Raw genomic sequence first — 9,069 nt, forward strand, 5'->3', positions numbered from 1 at the left:
GAAAAATTACAGAGGGGGTGGAAACAGGATAGAGAAGTCAGAGATGAGAATGAGATCTCTGAGTTTAACTTATTGTATTTGATTTCCAAACCATTTAAATGTTTTACATATTCAAGAGTAAATAAAAGAACCAAAAAGCAAACCTAAAATTGAACACAAATATAAACAAATGAATCTGTCTATCATATTTATAGCATAACCTCTAAGGGAAAATAATTATTCAAAGTTACTTTTGAATACTTTGAATAAACATTTTAAGTTGCTCTGACTATGTACTCTTAGTAGGTTATACTCTGAAGACAAAAGATTTACAAAGTAATCTTAAACTTCACTCACTATGGTTAATGTTAGCTGTAATATTGTTATTGTAATTTTGAAACTGTGTAATGTCCCATGGGACAAAGAAAATAAGTAAAATGTATTTATGTTAGCAAACTGTGAAAGTTTATGAAATCACTTTCCATCAGACTCAGACAAAATAGGGCCAGGAAAGGCACGAAGGAGGGGGGCTCATGCTTGCTTATCAAAGGTAAGAACTGTTTCCAAGGACTTTTCTAAAACCCATCAGAAATGCTTTCACATCTTTCACATTATTCATGCATCTCCTGCTTTGCACGTACACCAAGCAGCTTACATGAACCTCTCTCCCTTTTTGTCAATGACAGCTTTCTCTTACTCTTCCCTCACTGAATGCATTCATGGCTTGCCATAGTGCATAATTCCAGATTGTAATCCTATTTTCTATTCCTGAACAAACCTAACATATTTGGAAATATTTTTTTCTAATATTTTTTTTCTAGGTTAACAAAACAAAGGTTTTCAATGTACATGAAAAGAAATACAAATATAAAAGAAGTTAAGAAAAACTCCTACAATATTAAACTAGAATTGGAAATATCAATATGAGTTTGTGATTTCTTAAAATATACCTTCTAGCTCTATCTACTGAAGGGACCTGAAAGCAGTGTAACTCCAGCAACTCTGATCACACCTACCACCCTAATCTTGGTTTTGAATACCATTTCTTATTAAAAGAAATGGAGGTTTCTTCAGAAATGGCTGATTCCAGCTATGGGACAGGGAAAGAACAAGGTGAACCTGAGACTTCTTATTTCAGAAAGCAAGGAGGCACTCAAAAACCAATGGAGTTATGATAAAAAGATTCAGGAGCCAGCTTAAAGGCCAAATTTTGGGAAATTTGAGTATCAAAAAGAATAATGACTGCATTTGATGGTAATATACTGAGTAAATAAAAATTGATATGTCTATTGTGATATGCACAAAACTATTTAAAAGGAAAGGAAGAAAAGAATACCAATTAATAAAAAATTCAAGAAATTCTAAAAGTAGAAAACACCATTTTGAACCCCCTAGTATAATAACCAATTCAAGCAAGGATCACCAAAGGATACTAATACCATTAAATGAAAAGTCAGTGGGGAATGAAAAGTCTCATGGCAGTAATAGATTACAAATTGCAAAGAGAAAAAATGTAATACAGTGGAGATACCTGTCAGTCACTCCTTAATCAAGTTATCAAGCAGGGCCATTAATAATGGGACGCAACTGATGTTGTGTGTCTCATGCTATGATGCAATATGATGTACATAAGATCAGCTATGATGAAATATTCTTGCCAAAAATATTTAACCTGGTTTTTAATCAAGGCTCTAGACCAGTATTATCCAATAGAAAATATAATGCAAACTGCCTATGTAACTTAAAAGTTTCTAGTAGCCAAACTAAAAAAAGAAACAGGTGGCATTTTTAATGATACATTTTATTCAATCTAACATATCCAAAATATTATTATTTCAGCATGGTAATCAATATAAAAGTTATTATCAAAATAAATATTTTCCACTCTTTTTTTTTTTCATCTTAAGTCTTTGAAATCTGGTGTGTCCTTTACCCTTACAACACACCTCGATTTGAACTAGTCACATTTCAAGTGCTCAATAGCCACATGTGGCTAGTGACTACCATATTGGACAGCACAGTTGCAGACCTAATTTAATTTGTCCAAAATCCAAGGAACTGAGGTACCAACTAAATAATACCACAAGGAAACGGAAAGATATAAAACAAAAGTCAGAAAAATTTTTGCACAGGGGCAGATAATAAATATTCTAGGCTTCTCAGGCTACAAATATAGTCTCCATCGCATAATTCTCCTCCCTTCTCCTCCACCTCCTCTTTTCTTCTTCATCTTCCTCTTCTTTTTTACAATATTTTAAAAATAAAGCCCTTAGCTCTAGGGCTATATAAAAACAGGCCATCGTTTGCCCACATCTGATCTGGAATATGGAACCTATCTGTAAGACACCTGAATTTTCCAAAACCTCAATGTCATAGAGAAAAATGCAGGAAAGAACAACAGGGATTCCAGGATTGATGGTGGACTGTCACTGAATGAGTAGAAGGTGAGGCTAGGGAGAAGTGGGCTGGAGCCCGAACATGCAGTGTTTCAGGGGGCACAGCAATGTCAGTGAGAAGCCACTGGAGGTTTTAAACAGAAGCTTAACCATTTTCTTCTGAAAACATGGCTATTCATCTCATATAAACGAAGTTCTCATTTCAACGTCCCTTTGAAATCTGTCCTAGGAAACGCTTATGAAAATCCATTAGCCTGAATCATGAAACAAAATTTTTCAGTTATCCTGTAGATAGATAATGCTCCCCACTTTTTTTTCCTATGTTACATGATGTGTTTTGTGATTATGTCTGAAATACGTTTGCTTAAGTGTGCCTGGATGATATCAAGACAGGTAACACACTGTGAAGTTGCCAGTAGTAAAATCTAAACATTTTATTGGGAGAGTGGAGAGGAAATAAGGCTTAGTGACCTGTGTAATTAATGTGATGAGGTAAAGGATGCAATTAAGGTGTAGTCATGTTAAAGATCATTTTACAGTTATTTTGAAAGCACTTCAAATTAATTTATCCTGATGAATGTTTAAACTAGCATTTTGTCTGTTTCGTTTGTCAAAGGAGGGTCCAAAGGGGAATGGTAGAGTTAAGACAAGAAAAGAATCAGTAATAGCATTACCGTGGAGATTGGCAATTATATGCAAAGCAGAAATGATAATAAAGACATGTTAGATTTCATTTAGCCAAGAGAAATGCATATGTGTGGCATGCAGTGCTATTATTCTCTGATATTTGTTTCCCTCTCTTTCTATGCACATAGTAGGACTGCACTTCCTCATCTATTTGAAGTTCATGATGACCATCTGACTTACTTTGGCAAATGAAACGAGAGCAACATGTCCCCTCACAGTGCAAGTATTTAATTGTGCTCTACCCCTGACTATTCCTTGCCTTGTGATTGTGTGGTGCAATAGTGAACCATCATATAATGGACAACTGCCCTGGAGAGTTATATGAACCCACAGTAGATTGTGAATAAATTAGAATAAACATTTGCTGTGTTAATCAGCTAGGGTTGTGGAGTTGTTTCTTAGTCATCAGAACCTGGCTTATCCTTCCTGACACAATACTTAACGATGTACTAGATGGCTGTATTTGGCAGGTTACAGTGACAGACACAAGAAAACAGTAATGGTCCTTGCCAAAAGGTTTCTATAATTTAATTAAGGAGTATATTTATTGAAAGTTAATGGAACGAGGGACTGGAAAACTGCATTTGGGACCCGATTCAGAGGAGTTTTGAATGCTAGAACACTGTGATAGCATTGTGTGGTGCCCAAATGGACTTAATGAGGCATAAAGCCCTACCCACAAAGAGCTGACATCTAGGTCCATAATTCTCTAACTGGGAATCCAGACTCTTAGCAGGTAAGTGGTGATGTACCAGAAGGGACAAAAAGACTCAAGGACAAGAATGTTTAAGGTAAAAGATAAAACTTGAAAGAAACTCCACCTTTGAGCTGAGCCCGTGGCGCACTCGGGAGAGTGCGGCGCTGGGAGCGCAGCGACGCTCCCGCCTCAGGTTCGGATCCTATATAGGGATGGCCAGTGCACTCACTGGCTGAGCGCCGGTCACAAAAAAGACAAAAAACAAAAGAAAGAAACTCCACCTTTGAGGGGACAGATTAGGCAATATGTCATGACCCTATAGGGCATTTATGCCTTCTTTTTGGCCGTATGGGTGCTTCAGTGGAAATGTTGGTCTAATAAATTGATTCTGATGTTAAGCCTTTGTCTTTAAATGTCACAAAGTAATGGCTCCAATCACCTCAATTACAATTTAACTTAGTTTGCATTAATGCATTATTACATTATTACTATTATAGTTTTTACCCATGCTAAAATATTTGTAGGGCTATATCCATGCCCTTATATTTCTGTTTCAGCATATAGGTTGGTAAGTTGTAGGAGAGTATGTTGACTAAAAATTACTACCTCCTCAAATACATTTTCTAGAAGCGCCTTTCCTAGCAAACATGCCATGATCAAGGTGAGCACTAAAGCAAAAACATATCAACTCTGCTGCCACAGAGAGGCGGTGCTTGGGATCCTTCCCTAAGCGGTCATGTTCATCTCAATTTGCTAGGCATTTTGTGAAAATTATTCATCTCATCTTACACAATAAGTGAAAAAATCAGCAAAAGTTTGGATAGTATTAGTAAGAAGAAGCAGATGATTACAATTTATTTATACAATCAATAAATATCTCAGGACAATTACTGTTCTGAGTACTGAAGAGGAACAGTAAACAAAACAGACCAAAGCTGGCCAGTTGGCTCACCTGGGACAGTGTAGTACCAAGGTCACAGGTTTGTATCCCTGTACCAGCCAGTCACCAAAAAACAAAACAAAACAAAACAAACAAACAAAAAAAAAACCCAACAAAACAGACCAAGTTTTTGTACATACTAGTAGAAGGAGATAAAGAGCAAGTAGATATAAATATCAATTGATGATGGGTACTAGGAGTGAAAATAATAAATAAAAGACAGTGAGGAGATAGTGACTGGAGTGAAGGTTTGCTATTTCAGATTGAGTGATCGATGAAAATAGAGGCAGAGAAACCAAAAACTGATATTGATGACATATTAGCTTGAATGTTATATTGGCTATGGAATAAATTTTTGAATAGAAGGAATGCAAATCAGGGAAAATGTGAAAGTGTTATCCTTATGCAATCCATAACCAGCAATAGATGAAGAAGACCGGCTTTGTAGAACAGAAATACAACTGAAAGTTAGCAGGGTCAGTTTTGTTGCAGAAGGTGAAGTGCATTCAAATTAGTAGGTGTGTTTTCCTGGTTTGCTTTAAATGGCTGGAAAACTTCCATTTGTGAGAAGATTCTGTATACAACATCTACTTCTGGCCACAGAGGAAAAAAAAAATTATTCAGCTTATGGAACATTGGAGAGAAATAAGATAAGTAGATATCTTACTAGATTGGAATGATGAGAAGCAAAAAGGGAAGGAATGACCAAAAGAGACAAGAGGAGAATGGAGAAAGAGAATTACATTCAGGATAAAGGAGGCAGTTGCAGGGCAATTGCAAAAGAATTGAAAAATTCTCCTTCAAAAAAAGCCATAGTGCTGTAATAACTCATTTTACCCAATGGCAGATTTCATGAAGGAATACAAATTCTCTGAAATTCCATTTTTGATGAAAGAAAACAGAATTTGGAGAGTGCAAAGAAAATACTTTCACATCCAGAAAATAGAATATTTGTACACTTTTATCTTAATTATAAATAATAATAATAATGGCTAATATTAAGTATTTATGATGTGCCAACCACAAAGTGCTTTTTATAAATTAACTCATTTACTCTTCACAAGAGCTTTATGAAGTAGGTAGCATTAAAATGCTCACTTTACTTATGAAAAAAACTGCTACTGAAAAAGGTTAAATAACTCGCTTAAAGTTGGAAGTGGCTGAGCCAGGATTTGAACCCAGGAAGTCTGGCTCCAGTGCCTATGCTGTTTGCTGCTGGATGTTCGGGCTCTGTATTCTACGTTATCTGTGCATGCACCCAGGACACACCTGGGGTTGTGAGGAGACATGTATTACAGCACAATAGAAATTCTCTTTGATTTGTTGCCTCTCTTTTGTTTGTTTAAGATTTGTGAAACAGATACTTCTCTGGGACCTTTGAATCTAAAACAATTATGAAGACGCTGCAACATCATACCATCAATAAGTGATAAATAACTCAAATTGCAATGAGGCTACTTGTTTTTTACAGAGGTGCTGGATCAATCTGTAAGGACTCTATACTCAGGAGAGTTTAATAGTACTTGCAGGGGAAATGAATGTTCTTTACCTCTTGCCTGGCTGGCTCTATTTTGGTGAGATTATTGTTGACTGACACCTTTCCCATAATATTTGACCATGACTTCATATTTTGAAAAAAACTACTTCCTTACACTCCCACACTGCTTTTCAAAAAGCTCCACCTACTATCCCTTTGCTAAAGGATATTATTTCCAAATGATTGGGTAAGCACAGTTCTTGGTACATTTCTGTAGTAGAGGAATTCACCTAAAATGATGACATAGATAGTAGTGCAGTACATCTAACTAATCTCTAAATTGTATCTATTCTTCCTCTTCCTCTGAAATATATCTTTGTATTTTTCCTTCATTATTATGTCACACCCAGGACCATCCTTGGGTGTATGAGGCTCCACACAAATATCTTTTGCAGGACCACAGACTATATAAAAAATTTAAGCCACTCCAAATCAGCATTCTAGTAGCCAGATCTCATACAATCCTTCAAAGAAAATACTGGATTGCCCGGTAGGAGTAATTGGCTTGCCAGGTTGCCCTCCTAGAACCTGGGTGTGGGCACAGAGCCCCGGTATGACTACATAGGCATGAGATGTGGAACTTCTCAGTGCATCTGGGTGACTCTATCCATGGAACAGAGGGTCAGAAAGCACCCCAAAAGGGAGAAACAGGGAAAAGGTCCTGTATGTGCTAATAATAGTCTTGTTCTCCTGGTCTCTGCTAACCCCCTGCAGTCAGGCTTCCACCCCCATCACTTCCCTGAAATTCCCCTGGACCAAGATCACCAATAACCTCCACATGACTAAATCCAATGGTCTGTGTATTAGTTTCCTATTGCTGCTCTAATAAATTACTACAAACCTAGTGTCTTAAAACAACACACATTTATTATCACATAGTTCTGGAGGTCAGAAGTTCAAAATGGGCCCGCAGGACTGCTTTCTTTTTGAGGGCTCTAGGGGACAGTTCATTCCCTGACACATCACTCCGACCTCTGCTTCCATGGTCACATTTCCTTCTCTGACTCTGACTGTTATAAGGACATTTGTGAATATATTGGGCCCACCTGGACAATCCAGGATAAGCTCCTCATCTTAAGGTCATTAACATAATCAGGTCTCCAAAGTCCCTCTGGCTGTGTAAGGTAATACATTCACAGGTTTGGGGATTAGGATGTGTACGTATTTATGGGGGTGGGGGGTGGCTTGTTCAGCCCGCCAGTTAGTTCTCAGTTGATTTTTTACTTATTAGCAGTATTTGATGTACAGCATCTCTCTTTCTGTAGGAAACATTTCTGTTTCTTGATTTGGTTTCTGGGACAGCACAATCTCTTGGTTATCTCCCTCCCTCATGGCTGCTGATTCTGGGAGTCTCCCTGGCCTCCCCTGTCTTCCATGACCACTCGGTCCTTGGTCGTCTCCTCTCTGTCTAGACTCCCTTCACCCATTCTTACATCTTTAAATACCACCTATATGCTGTGACTCTTTCATTATTACTGCCTGTATCTCTTTTTTTGAGCAACAAATTTGTATTTCCAACTGCCTGCTCAACATCTCTGTCTCTGATATTTAAAACTTAACATGGCTAAATGTGAATTTCTGACCTTTCTTCCTCCCCAGATCTGCTCCCTCTACAGTCTGCCCCACCTCAGTTGACAGGCATTTCATCCTTTCGGTTGCTCTAGCCAAACTCCTTGGAGTCAACTCTGACTCTGTCTTCTATATCCCATATCCAACCCATCGGCAAATCCCATTGGCACTTCCTTCAACACACACCCAGAATTCAGCCACTTCTCACCACCCCCACTGCTTCCACCCTGGTCTCAGCTGCCTTCCCCTCTGTGCTGATTCATCTCAATAGACTCCTACCTGGTTTCCCGCTTCCAATTTTGCTCCCTGCATCCTTTATCCAATGAAGCTGCCATAGTGATCCTTTTAAAGCAGGCCAGATTATGTTACTTTTTTGCTGAGAAATCTACGACAGCTCCACATCACACTCATGGTGAAAGCAAAAGCCCATAAGGTCCTATGTGCTCTGCCTCCCCACTAATCTCTTTAGCCTTCTCTCTTCCTCCTCCCGCCTTTGCTCATCCAGCTTCAGCTGCACTGGCCCCTTCTTGTTCCTTGAACATATCAGACATGCTTCTGCCATAAGGGCCCTTGCACTGTCTATTCCCACTGTCTGGAATAGTCTTTTCCAGGGATCTACATGCCTAACTCCCTTACCATCTTTGAGTTTTTGCTCAAATATCATCTTTGAAGTGGAACTTACCCAGTCCACTCTGCCAAAGGCCCTTGGTGGGAGTGTGAATTGCTATAAGCTCTTGAAAGGAATTTTATTGTGTCTACTAAAATATATCAGTACATATTTTAATACAGAGATTCTGTTTGGGGACTCTCCTGCAGAAATGAAAGCACCACTGTGTGAGGATAAATATATAAGAATATTTATTGGGCCGAGCCCGTGGCGCACTTGGTAGAGTGCTGCGCTGGCAGCGCGGCGACGCTCCCGCCGCGGGTTCGGATCCTATATAGGACTGACCGGTGTACTCACTGGCTGAGTGCCGGTCACGAAAAAACGACAAAAAAAAAAAAAAAAAAAAAAAAAAAAAAAAAAAAAAGAATATTTATTGAAGCATTTTTCATAGACCAAAGAGCAAATGGAGACAATCCAATTGTTCATCAATAGAAAAATTGTTGAATTTATTATGGTAAATCATATGAGGGTACTTCAGAAAATTCATGGAAAAATAGAATTGAAAGATAATACAGATCTTTTCATGAACTTTTGAAGTATCCTCATATTAAAGAACATCATGAAGCTATTAAAAAGAATGACGTTAGAAGCTGAAGG

The sequence above is a fragment of the Cynocephalus volans genome, chromosome 12, assembly GCF_027409185.1.
Source record: "Cynocephalus volans isolate mCynVol1 chromosome 12, mCynVol1.pri, whole genome shotgun sequence".
Classification (NCBI taxonomy): Eukaryota; Metazoa; Chordata; class Mammalia; order Dermoptera; family Cynocephalidae; genus Cynocephalus; species Cynocephalus volans.